Genomic DNA, 14,598 nt, shown 5'->3' with positions numbered 1-14,598 from the left:
AGGGTGGCGGTTGCTAAACCACTCAGACCAGAGCAAGAACAGGGCATACCCACCGCGGGAGCATGGGAACCAGGTTTCAGAGCTGCCCTCAAATGTTTCAGTTCAGTTTAGCCACTGGGAAGGAAGAGAGCACGACATATGCTCCCTATGACGGATGTGCAGAGTCAAGTTCAGTCCCATCCGGGAATGCCACTCGAATTCCAGTGATCGTTCAGTCAATGGCAGTGACTCAGGCAATCTTGAGAGTCCACATGGCTCAGTGGGGGTTGCGGAAGGAGCTCATAGCTCGCCCCAATATCCAGCACCATCGAAAACTTGTCCATCCACCGTCCCCGGAATGCTAGGACCTGCTAGTCCTCGAACGCTGAAGCTCCGCGGCCCCCTGTCATGGAATGGGGTACGAGCGGGTTTGTGTCAAGTGCGTTGGGAGTGGGTAACGGTGGCGCCCCCTGCGCTGGTGGAGCTCTTTGTGACAGATATGGCACCGGAGGATGGCACATTCCAGAAAGTGGCTCGGCATGGACAGCTCATCACCCAGTGACCCCACACCCCGCAGCCAGAGCACACCCCACTCACAACCCCCGTCCATAACCACCCGTACCTCTGTTACTGCAAACCCAACCTCGTTGACCGGCCTGCTATGGACAGCAGCCAGTCTGCTGTGGCGCTGCGTCACCCGAACCTTGCCCAGAAGCAGCAGAAGTGGAAGGAGCAGCTGCCTCCTTTTTTCTTATCTCTCTTGGCCTTCTAAACCTGCAAGTACAACAATTTTAGTCACGCTCCTTAATCCAATCCCATATATTCCTTTTCTGATGTCGTGCAAAATTAGGTACAAAATGTGTTCTACTTAGGCCGATTAGCATTATTTCATTCATGGACTATTTCGCCTGATGTCTGCCACTGGAAGGTGCACGCCCTTGTGGACGGCCAACTGGAACAGCTGCGTAATGTCGACATTATTGGATGGGTCACTGCCGGAAGTCTCACTCCATTCATGTCTCGCCCTGGCCACATAGACCAGGCCTGTCTCCCTTTTCCCCACCTGAAAGACACAGCAACATCGACCCCAACGGGCCAGAAATATCTGATGCACGGCACAGCCAATCTCACCTGAGGTGTCCCCATTTAGCTGGTGACCATCATGCTGGTCAGCAGATCTGGCCTCGGCCTCAAGTGAGGATAGTTCCTCTGAAATAAATTTTGTCCCGCTTGTAACTCTGTATAAACCTCTTAGTCTGGTGTCTCCTTTGTAGGAGATTTCAACCAACGTGACCTCTTTACAACGTGTCAAATAAACCAATGTTGACCTTTCTGCTATCTTTACAGCTGTGAGAGCTGTTACTAACCCCTCCTTCCCCCTTGGGTAATTACAAATGTCTTATCTTCAAACTTCTTACAAGCACCCAGTATCCTGGCTTTACTAGATTACTGCCCCTGCTGGGAGACGGAAAGAGCTTTGTCACTCTAAATTTGCGCCTGTCTTTTGTTTTCCTAACATTTTTCACATATGGTCAACTAAAGTTGCTTCAACATCTATTTCCCATTTGTTCTTAAATTTGAGGTATTCTATAAGTTCTTCCAAACAGTGTTTTACAATGTCTTAGTCCTAAATACAATGAAATACGTTACAATGGAAAATATCAGAATAAAATTTCATACATCCAACATGAGACACGTGCTTGTGACCACTTCAGGGTCATTTTTGTCTGAAATATCTCCTCTACAACAACTTACCCTTGCGTTAAGTGAGTAATTTTCCATAAAAACAGTGCCACTAATTCGACATTAACTTCAAGTATCACTGCTGTGGTGCTGTATTATATGGAAAAGTCTGAACAATCCAAGAAAATTTTGCCCTATCCTGGACTGGGTGTGTGTTATCTAGTCGCGCATCCAATGTGAATATATCTTATATCTCCCTCCTTGTTGAGGAGAACCTCTGGGATGGTAGTGGTGAGGCGCTATTTGAAGCATTCTCTGGCCTTCTGGTCACACTGGTCACATGTCACCTCAAACCTGTGGAGATAACTGGAGGTGTGGCAATTGCCAGTGAGAAGAGACAAATTATCTTCCTTCCAAAACTTTCAGTTTTGCATAAATTTTGTGTAATAACGTCAATCAATCATTCACTTGATGCTTGAATTTAATTACTCCAATCTTTCTCCAAAAACAATTTGAAAATCAATACTCGGGAGTGCAATAGGGATTCAGGTTGATCAGGCCTGTCCACCCATCGCATCCTAAGTACTGTAAGGGCTTGCCGGTGACCTCAAACAATTTTCTGTCCTGAGGCCCGTCCCTACAACATTCACTCAAACCACATATGCATACAAACACTTTTCTTTCACACTGTCATTCACCAAACGATACTTTCCAATTCCACACAGAGACCCCTCCCTTGGCGCGTCCGCCTTGATTTCACTGAGATTTGTGCTGGCAGATCCATAATTTTGCCTTAATTTAGCCAGCGTATGCCAAAATTTACAACTGTGGGTCTCTGGATTTTCCCATTCACTCCCCGTGAAGTTGTTTCTCCTCTCCTGGACGCAGCTGACGAAACTGCACCTGTGACATCAAACAGCTCATAGATGCGAATGTTAGCAGTCTGGTATTTATGGAATGATGTCATATCCTCTAAAATTGTCATGTCAGCGTTCGCGTCGTACAGTCAAAAAAAAAACATCTGTCTTCCACCTTTGTCACATTTAATACACATCAGTTAATAAATCATCTACAAAACTATTTAGTCCAACTTTATATTTGGTAAACCAATCTCCAATGGCTAGATATTCCCCTTTCCAAAGATTTTCTTTCAACATGTTCATAGAATACTTCACTTAAAACTTATCCCAAAACCATAATCCCTTTGCTTAAAATTTAAATTTTAATAAGATTGTCGCCGCCCTGCTGTTCCTCAGGCATCCCCTGCATGTTTCAGTGTTTAACTTGTGTTCTAATTCCCTGCTAATTTGTATTTATTGTTAGGTTGAATACATATATTTTATCCCGTACCTTACTACACTAGCACTGCAAAAAAAAATTGCTCCATGGTGCGACCCATGCTCGACCACATGAGAACACCTCAAGTAGAGGCAGATGCCTGAAGATTAGATCGTCAGCAACATCGAGGGGGGTGCCGAGACACACCTCTGAAACAAAAAGACTGTGACCTTCTTTCGAGAGCACCAAAAGGCATATCTTCCTTTTCAATCAGTTAACGACTGCCATTGATGCCTGTTTTTCCTCTTGTGTCTGAAATGTTTACATGTTCCTGCTGGTGCTTCCCCCCCCCCGGGGCCAGCACGGGCGTCTCCACACTCCCCTGCTGTTCTCCGCGCACCCTCTCTCTCATTATTCACAGCCTGTTCGATCAATTGTATGGTCGCTGGTGCCATCCTTGAATCGTTATCTTTTGCATCTCAAACCATTCTGCTCCCCCCCCATTAATGGCGCCGTCGGATCGGGCGGCGGCTCAAACACATACTGTTGCGAGTCTGGCAACTGTGGATAAATGCCTCTCAGACATTCCGTCTTTTCTTCCACTTTTTCAATCACTTCATCCTCCTTCTCTGACTTCCTCCCCCTACTTTGGAACGGGCATCTAACTTCAAAGAGCTGTTAACTCTTTGTTAGAGCACACTCATGATTTTACGATTACACCTCTACCCATTGCCTTCTGTAAAATCTTTCTCACTCTTATTTTTTCCTTTAATTTTCCAAATTCACTGTAGCCTTACCAAAGCCACTCAAACAATCAAGGTATCAAATCACAACCTACAAAGTCAGGAACCACCTATGCTCTTGCAAAGTTTTCTCATGCTCTCAAAAGCTTCATTCAATTATGATTTCATAACACCAATCTTTTTTTTCTTTGTGTCATTTCCATCTGTGCATTTCATTCCAGTTACTAATTACAGTTACCTTAATAGAAAGACCATCAACTAAAGTATGAAACATAAAATATTTATTTCTTCAATTCCTCCTTACAGCAGACCCTAATTCTTATCCTTTTCATTTGTTCAAGTCACACCTTCTTCAATACTGCCTGTTTAATCATCCTCCTTTCAATGGAACATTAATTGTTCCTTTCTCTTTTCTTATTGAACTTCCAATCTCTACACTGACACAATTTCTTCTCTTTTCTCTAGCTTTCTTTCTTTCTCTTTTCTTATTTCATCCCTACTTCATGTTTTTCTTCTCTTTTTTATGTTTCATTTTTATGAATTTATCCTTAATCTCCGTGCCACACCCGAGACCACTATCACACTTACTCTCCTTCGCCATCTTGAAATCCACTCGTGTGTGTCCCAACCACTTCTTACGCAGAACAATTTTAGCCTTCACATTCACACAGCTTCCACACAGACACGTAAATCCCAGATTTTAAACCGTGTCCCGATACGTAAATCCCAGATTTTATACCGTATCTTAACCACGAATAGTTCCAAACTATTCTAGTAGGTAAATCCCAGATTTTACACTACTATCGTCCACACTTTTACACTTATTTATTTATACATTTTAACGCCGTTCCACTCCGCCTTCCTCTTATAATTTAGCGTTGCCAATATGCAGAATTTGAAAAGGATCTGCTTACCTTATGTCACTGTGGGCCCAAGAGGAAGGCCGGTCAGAAGTGTGGCTCCTTTATCCTTTAATCTTTATCAGGTCGTCACCTGGTGTGGACGTGGGCCCCAGGCCCGAGTCCCAGACTCTTGTGGTTTTTCCTGAAGCCCCAGGCTTCCTTTGAGCCCCAGGCTCTTGAAGCCCCAGGCTTCTCTTCTTTTCTTAGAGTCCCAGACTCTCTTTGAAGTCCCAGACTTCTATTACCTCTCATGCATCCCGTCGGCGTCACCATAATTGTTGGAATTTATCTTTATATCAATGTTAGAATTTAACTTTAACCCAATGTAAACTCAAATAAGTAATCTGACTCCAATTTGCGACCTTACCCAACTCTCACACATCCAACAATATGCGCGCTCGTTCTGCAATAGAAAGGTATCAGGAAGCCGGCATTTTCACACACGAGTGGATTTATTCCTAACACACAAATCTACAACTTGAGTTTGGGTCCCTCTCAATACAGCTCTACACCTCTCATACCACCAGCGAATGTGTTCTACCCCCGAGTTGCCCAGTCCTGATTCATACTATACAACATGCAAAATGGCACAGACAAAGGCATCCTGGCATGATTCTATTGGCTATGTGTATTGCAGTTAACTTTAGCTCGCTCTCATTGGTCTTTCTCCTCCCGCCGAATCCCGTGGCTCCTCCTGCGTGCGATTCCCCGATGGCCGCTCCTTCCCGGAGTCATCTCGTCTCGCTCAGCACCTTGTTTCTAAAACATTCCATTCTTGCACAACCCCCGCAACCAGTTTCTCGCCACCAGTCACACTCTCAGCATTTTACAATATCACATTTTCATACATTGGATGCACCAACATCTAATGAACTATGTTAAGCTCAAACTCTTATATTCCTTTAATAGTCAAAAGTATGAAATCCTTTAAGTGTAACTGAAGTTTAGACCATGCTAATGACCAGACATTCAGGAGAGGAATGCAGGAAGATTAGATCACAGCTGCACCACAGGAGGTGTGAACGAGACCCCTCTGAAACAATGGACTTCCATGCCAGGATCACAAAAGTGGCTCCGAGCCGTCTAACCTTTGTTCAGTTTTAAATTGACTGCCATTTACATTATCCTTTAAAGGGCAGTCTATAATCAGATGGTCCATATTTTGACACTCATGGTTACACCAGGGGCATGCTTGCGTAGCCACTGCCCCCCATCTTTGCAAATTTTGGGCTGTACGTCCTTGTTTGCAAAGGATCCTGTTGTAGGATGTCCACTCTCTCCTGCTGGTTCCATTGTAGCCTGGGAGCTTCTCAGTGGGGTCTCCAATTCTCTCGCCTCCAACAGGTACATTTCCTCTCCATAGGTCGCGCCACCTATCTGCTGACGTGTGCTCTGATTCCCGTTCTTGGCTGAAGGGTCTTCTGGATCACAGGCGGTGCCCTCCTGGGTTGTGTGCTAGGGCCCGACACAGGGGAGCCTCCTCCGGGAGTGCCAATATATTTTTTTGCATGATCTGTGTTGCCTGCTCTCTTCTAACTGCTGGAGGTTCAATGTTGCACATTGTTGGAAGCCAGTTTATAGGAGTAGAACGTATGGCGCCCGATATCAGTCTCATTGCTTCATTCAGCTGGACATCAACTTTGGATGTATGTGCACACCGGCCCCATACGGGGCTGCAATATTCAGCCACGCTGTAGCACAGTGCCATGACTGACGTCCGTAGAACGTTTTGGTTGGCACCCCAACCTGTTCCCGTAAGTTTACGGATTAGTGCCACTCTTGATTTCAGCTTCTGGGCTGTATTTTCTAGGTGTTTCCTGTAGGTGAGAGTTCTGTCTAGAGTTACCCCTAGATATTTTGGTTCACAATCCACCGGCAGGTTTCCCCCCTCTATTTCCACCCTTAGCTTGTAATTAGCTTGCTGGTTGGTTAGATGGAATGTTGTTACCACTGTCTTGGTTCTGTTCATTCTTAGGTACCATCTTTTAAAGTAATTTGAGAGCAACGCTATGTCCAGCGATAATGTTCTCTTGATTGTACCAAAATCCCTGTCTTGGGTTACCAATGCCCAGTCATCCGCATAACCGAATTTCCAGGATTCGTATCTGGAGGCAGGCCCTGGCATTAAGCGACCAGTTAATAGTTCGAATGGCGCAAAACCTGTTATTTTGTGAACAGTTTGGCGGACGACCAACAGGGCTAGGGGCAAAGCTTGCAACCACGTCATTTTTGTTTGAGCCATGATCTTAGCCAATTTTTCTTTCAAATTCCTGTTAAACCTTTCAACTTTGCCTTGGCTCTGGGGGTGGTAGACACACCCAAAGCGATGCTTCAGCCCCAACAGCGCCTCCACTTTAGCCAGCGCTTTGTTGTTAAAATGTGTCCCATTATCAGATCTGATTAAAGCAGGGAAACCATGTGTCGGAATATAATGATTTACCAAAGCTTTAAGGACTGACGTGGTATCTTCCTTTGCACACGGATACGCCTCCGGCCAGCGTGAATAAGAATCCACAATGACCAGAAGGAACCGCTTCCCGTTCACCCTGTCAATCATGTCCGTGAAATCAATTACAATTTCTGCTCCAGGCCAGGCCACAGGGGAGAACGCCCCTGGCTTGGGTTTTAATGTCGGTCGTGCATTAAATGTTTGACATAGTTCACAAGCCGCCACAAACTGCCAGACCACCTCCTGTAACCTTGGATGCCACCACTGACGAAGTTTTGGAAGCATTGCCTGAGGCCCCACATGTGCCACTGTATGGGCCTCAGCCAACACTGAGGTCATGAGTTGCCCTTCAGGGAGGACCGGCTGGCCCCTGGGACCCACCCGCCTGACCGCCTTAGATGCGATCCACATTTATTTTTGTTCCGGCGACGACTTACCTTGTGCATCCATAATATCCTCCAGTGCCACTTCGGGTGCCACTGGAAGATCCGGGGGTTCCCCATCCCAGACCACAGCTGGGGTTGTTAACATCATCCCGCCCTGAGGGGTGTATCCAGCCACCTCTTTCGCGAGAGCATCCGCCCTCTCATTACCTTTCGCCACCATGGTGTTGGCCTTTGAGTGTCCCGGGACCTTTACAATCGCCAATTCGTGTGGACCCTTAATTGCTTCATACAATCGCTCCATCAAAGTTCTATGAGCAATTTCTTTGCCTTTCGCTGTTAGCCAGCCATTGTGCAACCACCCCTTTAGGTCAATCAGGGCAGCTGACGCTGCATATGCCGAATCAGTATATACAGTTAATTGCTGTCCTGGACACTGTTCCAAGGCCAACACCAGCGCCAACACCTCTGCCGCCTGGGCGGAGGGTTTTATTGTCAACTTCTGAGCTGTCACTGGGAGGAAGAAAGAACCTTTCCACTCCACCACTGCCGCGGCCGCGTGGAGTGTCCCATCCTTGGCACGCCAACAACACCCATCGGTGAACATAACCCGTCCACCTTCCAATGGTTCCGCATACAAGTCCTCACGGACCTTCTGATCTTTCTGTACTTTCAGAGCGCACTTATGTGCCCCTTCCAGGAGGTGATTAGCCATGTTCACACCATCATGCACATAAGTAACGTTTGGTGCCATCAATGTTTTCATCATCCGTGTTTGTCGCAGGGGTGTCAATGTAAATGCCACCGATGCTACAAAAGCTGACACCCCATGATCTGTCAACACCTGGACGGGATACCCCATGACCACATGAGCTGTTTTCTGTAGGACCTTTGCCAGGCCTGCTGCGTACCTAACACAGTCTGCTTGTTTCTGTTCAATTCCGTCTAATGGCACACTACAATACAATAAAACTGCCCTGTCTGTTCCATGTCTTTGGTACAATGCCGCATTCACTGTTTTCTCACTGCTCGCAACGTCTAAATAAAACACCTTAGTGTAATCTGGAGTGGCCAAAGCTGCTGCTGATGCTAATTCCTGAATTAATTGCACAAACAATGCATCATCCTCAGGGGTCCACTGCAATGTGGCCTTCAAATTTCGGACCCCTTGTTGTTTGACCAGGGCCCGCAAGCCTGCTGTTTTATCCACATAACATGGGATGTATGCTCGGCTGTAGCCACACAATCCCAAGAAAGACAACATGTCCTGCACTGTGTGTGGACGTGGGTGTTGCAGGATGGAGCTGCGGTGATTTGGGGACATAGCCAAGCCGGCTGGGGTGATGACACGCCCCAGAAAAATCACAGACTTACGACAGCACTGTAACTTTTTCCTTGACACTTTGAAGCCCAGGTCAGCAAGCTTCAACAGCACTGCTCGTGTGGCTTCCACACACTGGTCGGATGTTTCGGCCGCAATGAGGAGATCGTCCACATACTGCAGGAGCACTGAGCCTTGGGGTAGCGCACATGAAAATAACAAGTCCTTCAAGACCTGATTAAAAATTCCTGGCGAATTCCTAAAGCCCTGAGGGAGTCTTTTGTACTGCAATTTCACCCCTTTGTAAGAAAATGCAAACACGTGTCGTATTGATTCAGCCAGCGGTAAACAGAAATATGCATTCGCCAAATCAATTACCGTATACCACTGTTTCTGCGGGTCCAGGGAGGACAGGATGCGATGGGGGTCAGGAACTGGCAAAACTGGAGTTATAGTGATGTCATTCACTGGCCGCAAATCGTGGGCCATCCTCCATGTCACCCCATCAGCCTTCTGGACCGGCCTCAGAGGTGTGTTCCAAGAGGACGCCGACGTTTCCAACACCCCCGCATCCCACAATCCTGCCGCTGTGTCCTCCATTCCTTTGTCTGCTTCCTTCGGCCATCGATATTGAGGACGGCGAACCGGAATGGAGCAGTCAACTTCCAATTGGATTGGCTGAACCGTCCGACAAAAACCAACATCAAATGGACCCTGTGACCACACGGTCTGTGGCATTTGATCCAACATTGCCTGTGCGGACTCATGGTCCGTCTGTTCCCGCCCATGATGGCGGTCCAAGAATACCAATTCAAGGTCTGACTTATCTACCATTTTTGCCATTATCCTGTAACTTTTGGTTGCAGCTGAGTGCCACACATCTAGAATTTCAGTCATCATCCAGTCATGTTGTTGTGTTAATCGTTTCACCATGGGCCCCAATTGGCGGAGATCATGGCCTGGCGACACAGCTAGTGACACGTGAGGCAAACCTTCCTCACTCATTCGATACCATTGCTCTTGCTCCGGCGACAACTGCACATATGCTGCCACCCCCTCGGGGCCCACAAAGATGCATGGTGCGCGCAATATCCAACCATCCCCCTCAATTTCTTCGAACGCATCTCTATATATGTCATCTGATTCTCTATCATAATATAGAGTGCAGTGCAATGGATCCAGTGGGGGGTGGTACGGTGCCAATGTCTGGATCCACGGTTTCCACAAGAGGTATGTGGAGTAGACACCTCCCCCAAGTGGAGTCTCAGGATTCAATCTAGCCCAGTAGATCCGTGCCGTTTCAGGTACTGTGGGGAGTGGTGCCATCAACCACTGACCCCTAGGTGTCACAGGCTGGAAGCATTCCAGTACCTGTCCGTCAGGAAATGTCACTGTAAGTCCCTTCTCGCCGCACAATATCTGGGCTCTCAATGCTGACAACATGTCTCTGCCCATTAAATTGATGGGTGTGTCCATTGCATGAACATATGAATGATATAGTCTCTGTCCAGTGTTTGTAATTTCCGTTTTCAGTGGCCGAGTAAAGGGCAGAGTCTGAGGACGTCCCGAGAAGCCGACTAACGTTGTAACTCGCCTCGACAACGCTGTACTTGGCAGTGGCATGTTGATTGATGAATGTGTTGCTCCAGTGTCCACCAACATCTGGACTGGAGTGTCCGCCACTGTCAACTGAAGCATTGGCTCTGCCTGGCCAGTGCTTCCCGAGCTTCCCAGGCCCCCCTATTCGTCTGGGCCGTACCACTGGTCAGCTTGGAAATACTGACCCCTTGGATTCGGCTGTGGCCACGGGCGGGGCTGCTGCGGTACCCCTTGGTGTGGTGGCCCTGCTTGCTGGTTCTGCTGCTCCACCCCTGGTGGTGGGTTGCCATGACAATCACGTGCCCAGTGGTCAAGGGACCCGCAGTTGAAGCAAGTCCCTGGAGCGAACCCATTCCGCCCCCGGCCTGGGGGGGCGCCACGACCACGCCCTCTGTATCTACCACGGAACCCTTGACCTTGGCGCCGTTCAGCCCCCACTGGAGTTTGATACATCTGTTTTTGTTTCACCTTTTCTTGTTTTGCCTCACCATGCAACTTTGCCAACTGTAGTTTAACCAAACTAGTCGCCAGAGCGTCAGATTCCTTTTGATCTTTATTTGCTTTTTCCATGTAGATGCGGCAATGGTGTATCAAATGCCTCTTAAATCTCGGTTCCGGACAAACCAAAATGTCCGGATCAATTCTCAAAATCGCCTGCACCTCATTTGGGAGGCCGTTCAGCATCGCCGTCCTGAACATCATTTCAGCTTCAGGATAGTTGCCTGGGTGTTTACCTGTGGTCTCAATCCACAGCTCCAATGCCTGAGCATAATGTTGCTCGGGAGTCACATCTTTTCCGTAATTAAAAATTGTTGGCGCCACATCCACTGGGGAGGGAAAGGCCGCCCTCAGCTCCCGAAACAACGCCTCAGAAGTCTCAGCCAAGGGGGTTTCTCTCCCCAGCTGGCGGGTGCCAGCTGCCCCCTCAATATTCTGTAATTGAATCAGGGAACACAATCCCAAAATGGCTTGTCTAAAATCTCCCAATGCTACTCCCTGTCCTGACATGGCGGCTAAGAATTTAGTAATCCAGGCTCGTGCCCCTTTATGCAGCGGAGGCAATTTTTCCACCAATGCAGCCACATCCCGAAGCACCAGAGGCTCATAGTGACGGCCAGCGTGAGTCACCACTAGGGGTGCCATTGTTTGAGGCTGCTCCTGCTGTGCCATCATCTTATCTTTACTGCGTGTATTATAGCCTCGCTCAGCCCTGGACATGCTCTCCTCTTTATCGCCCAGCCTCTCTCCTTCACTCAACGCTCTGAGCATCTGCCGCTGTTCACGTAACACTACCTCGGCTTCCTCATCACTTTCCACTTCCTCCTCGCGGGGATCTGCGTCACTGGGCATTGCCTGCCCATGTTTCCGTGTCCCCGTCATCACTCCCTCTAACATCTCTCTTTCCTCACTTTGCACCCTGTGTCCTTCCAACAACTTTCGCGACGCCTCCTTCATCAGTGGTTTCGAATTTCTCTCACTCCCGGCACTCGGGGTGCCCCCACCTCCTGCGAGCGCTGCCCCTGACGTCAGCACGGGCGACTCCACATTCCCCTGCTGCTCTCCGCGCACTCTCTTCCTTTCATTATTCACAGCCTGTTCAATCAACTGTATGGTCGCTGGCGTCATCCGTGAATCGTGATCTTCTACATCCAAAACCATCCTGCCGCCCAAAGTGACTACGGGGGCCATTATTTGCGCCATCGGATACGGCGGCGGCTCATACACATACTGTCGCGAGTCAGGCAACTGTGGATAAATGCCTCTCCGACCTTCCGTCTTTTCTTCCACTTTTCCAATCACTTCATCCTTCTTTTTCACTTCATTCACACTCTCTTCCTCTTTTATTGCCCCCAGCGCAGTGGCAATAATTGCCAATTGGTGAATGCCTCGTCTATCTTTGTCCAATTCCTTCACTTCCTTCTCAAGTTTAATACGCTGTCGCCATCCAGCTTGGCTCTGATCCTCCTTCATATCTCGAATATTTGCCAACATTCTGGTTTCCTTTTTCTGTAACTGCCTCGCTAACTTCGACATGTCCCACGTTCCGGGACCACCGCAAAACAAATCATCCTTTTTTAATTTCAGAAACAACTTCTGACTCCGTTCTTTCACCTTCTTAATTTTCTTACTTTCCATTCCACTAATCAACTGTGATTCCAGCTGAGCATAATGACCATTAATCTCCGACCAGACTTCCGCCCGCTCGTCTGAAGCGCCAGACACAAGAAAACCCTCACATTTCCTCCCATTTTCCATCTCCAAATCCACTCGTGCGTGTCCCAAGCACTTCATACGCAGAACAAATTTAGGCTTCACATTCACACCGCTTCCACACAGACACGTAAATCCCAGATTTTAAACCGTGTCCTGATACGTAAATCCCAGATTTTATACCGTATCTTAACCACGAATAGTTCCAAACTATTCTAGTAGGTAAATCCCAGATTTTATATCCTCCTAACGTCCACACTGTTACACTTTTTTTTTTTTTTTTTTTAAATTTATTTTTTCTTTTTATTATGCCGTTCCGCTCCTCCTTCCTCTTATAATTTAGCGTTGCCAATGTGCAGAATTTGAAAAGGATCTGCTTACCTTATGTCACTGTGGGCCCAAAGAGGAAAGACGGTCGGATGTGCGGCTCCTATCAGGTCGTCACCTGGTGTGGACATGCGAGACCCAGTCTCATGTGGTCTTTCTCGAAGTTCCAAACTTCTTTTACCTCTCATGCATCGCGTCGGCGTCACCATAAATTGTTGGAATTTATCTTTAAATCAATGTTAGAATTTAATTTTAAACCAATGTAAACTCAAATTAATAATCTGACTCCAATTTGTGACTTTACCCAACTCTCACTCATCCAACAATATGCGCGCTCGTTCTGCAATAGAAAGGTATCAGGAAGCCGGCATTTTCACACACGAGTGGATTTATTCCTAACACACAAATCTACAACTTGAGTTTGGGTCCCTCTCAATACAGCTCTCTTTGTCTTCGCTGTTCAGCATTAATTTATAGACACAATATGCAAATGACACAGAGACAAAGGCATCCTGGCATGATTCTATTGGCTATGTGTATGCTGCAGTTAACTTTAGCTTGCTTCTCTTGGTCTTTCTTCAAGTGGTGGCCCCTCCTGCTTGTGGCTGGAGGGTCCAGTTTCTTGTGCATCCCTTCCCCCTCGAGGTATCTGTCTGCGCCAGGCACCGACCTAAAACCTCCCAAACCTCACATTCTTTCACTTTCTTTTTCCAGCTTCACCAGCCACCCACACAGCATTCCACAGAATAACAGTGACACAAGATGCAGGACATCGAATAAAACTAGCCAGGTTTAAACTCTTCCACTCCTTTAAAATATAGCACCACTTTTTAGTTTTCTTTGGTATCCTGCCTCTATGAATGTTGTTAGAGCCAGTACCTGTTCTGTGGTGCTTCTGTGCTTTCTAAATCCTGCCTGCTGGCAAGGAATATTCAGCTCCAGGGTTGGTGTTATTCTGGTTAGGATTATCCTCTCCATTATCTTATACATACTGCATAGCAGGGATATTGGTCTGTAGTTATTTGGGTCTTCTGGTGATTTCCCCGGTTTTAAGATGGCTATGACCCTAGCTCTTTTCCAGAGATGGCAGTATCTACCCATGTTTATTGCATCAGTGATAGCAGATGCCATCCATTTAATCGCAGCTGGACCCAGGTGTTTCAACATATCTGGGTAGATCCCATCAACTCCTGCTGCCTTGCCTGACTTCGTTGCTCTGAGTGCTGCTTTCACCTCCTCTTCGCTCACTGGGTGGGAGAACCCGTCTTCTTCTGGCATGTCTCTGATTAGCTGCTGGTACTTTTTCTTTATGGTGGTTTCGAACTTGTAGTCAGGGGTGTGAGCTCCTCTTCCTCTTATATTAATTGCAACACTATCAGGGCTCACTACGTTAGACTGTTTGCTCTTTTTTCCACCCCCGTCCAGTTTTTTAATCAGTTTCCATGCATGTCTACTGGATCTTGTGAAATCCATGCTCTCTACCGTTTCCATCCATCTTCTCTGTCTCTCCTCCTGCAGTCTCTCCAGCAATTTCTCTCCAGTATCTGGATTCTGGGTTTCCTCATAGGATTTTAATATTTCCTCACATTCTGGTGTCCAGCATGGTATATATCTTTTACGGACTCCCCGGGGTATGTGCTTTTTTGCACTGCTCTGAATGAGTTTATTGAACCTAATTATATTCTCCTGTTTTGCTGGGATTCGCTTGCATGTCTTATCAACT

This window comes from Idiotropiscis lumnitzeri, unplaced genomic scaffold (genome assembly GCF_059441095.1).
Source record: "Idiotropiscis lumnitzeri isolate Australia: NSW breed Sydney's pygmy pipehorse unplaced genomic scaffold, RoL_Ilum_1.0 HiC_scaffold_42, whole genome shotgun sequence".
Taxonomy (NCBI): domain Eukaryota; kingdom Metazoa; phylum Chordata; class Actinopteri; order Syngnathiformes; family Syngnathidae; genus Idiotropiscis; species Idiotropiscis lumnitzeri.
The sequence above is the reverse complement of the archived record's forward strand: the minus strand, read 5'-3'. Positions refer to the sequence as shown.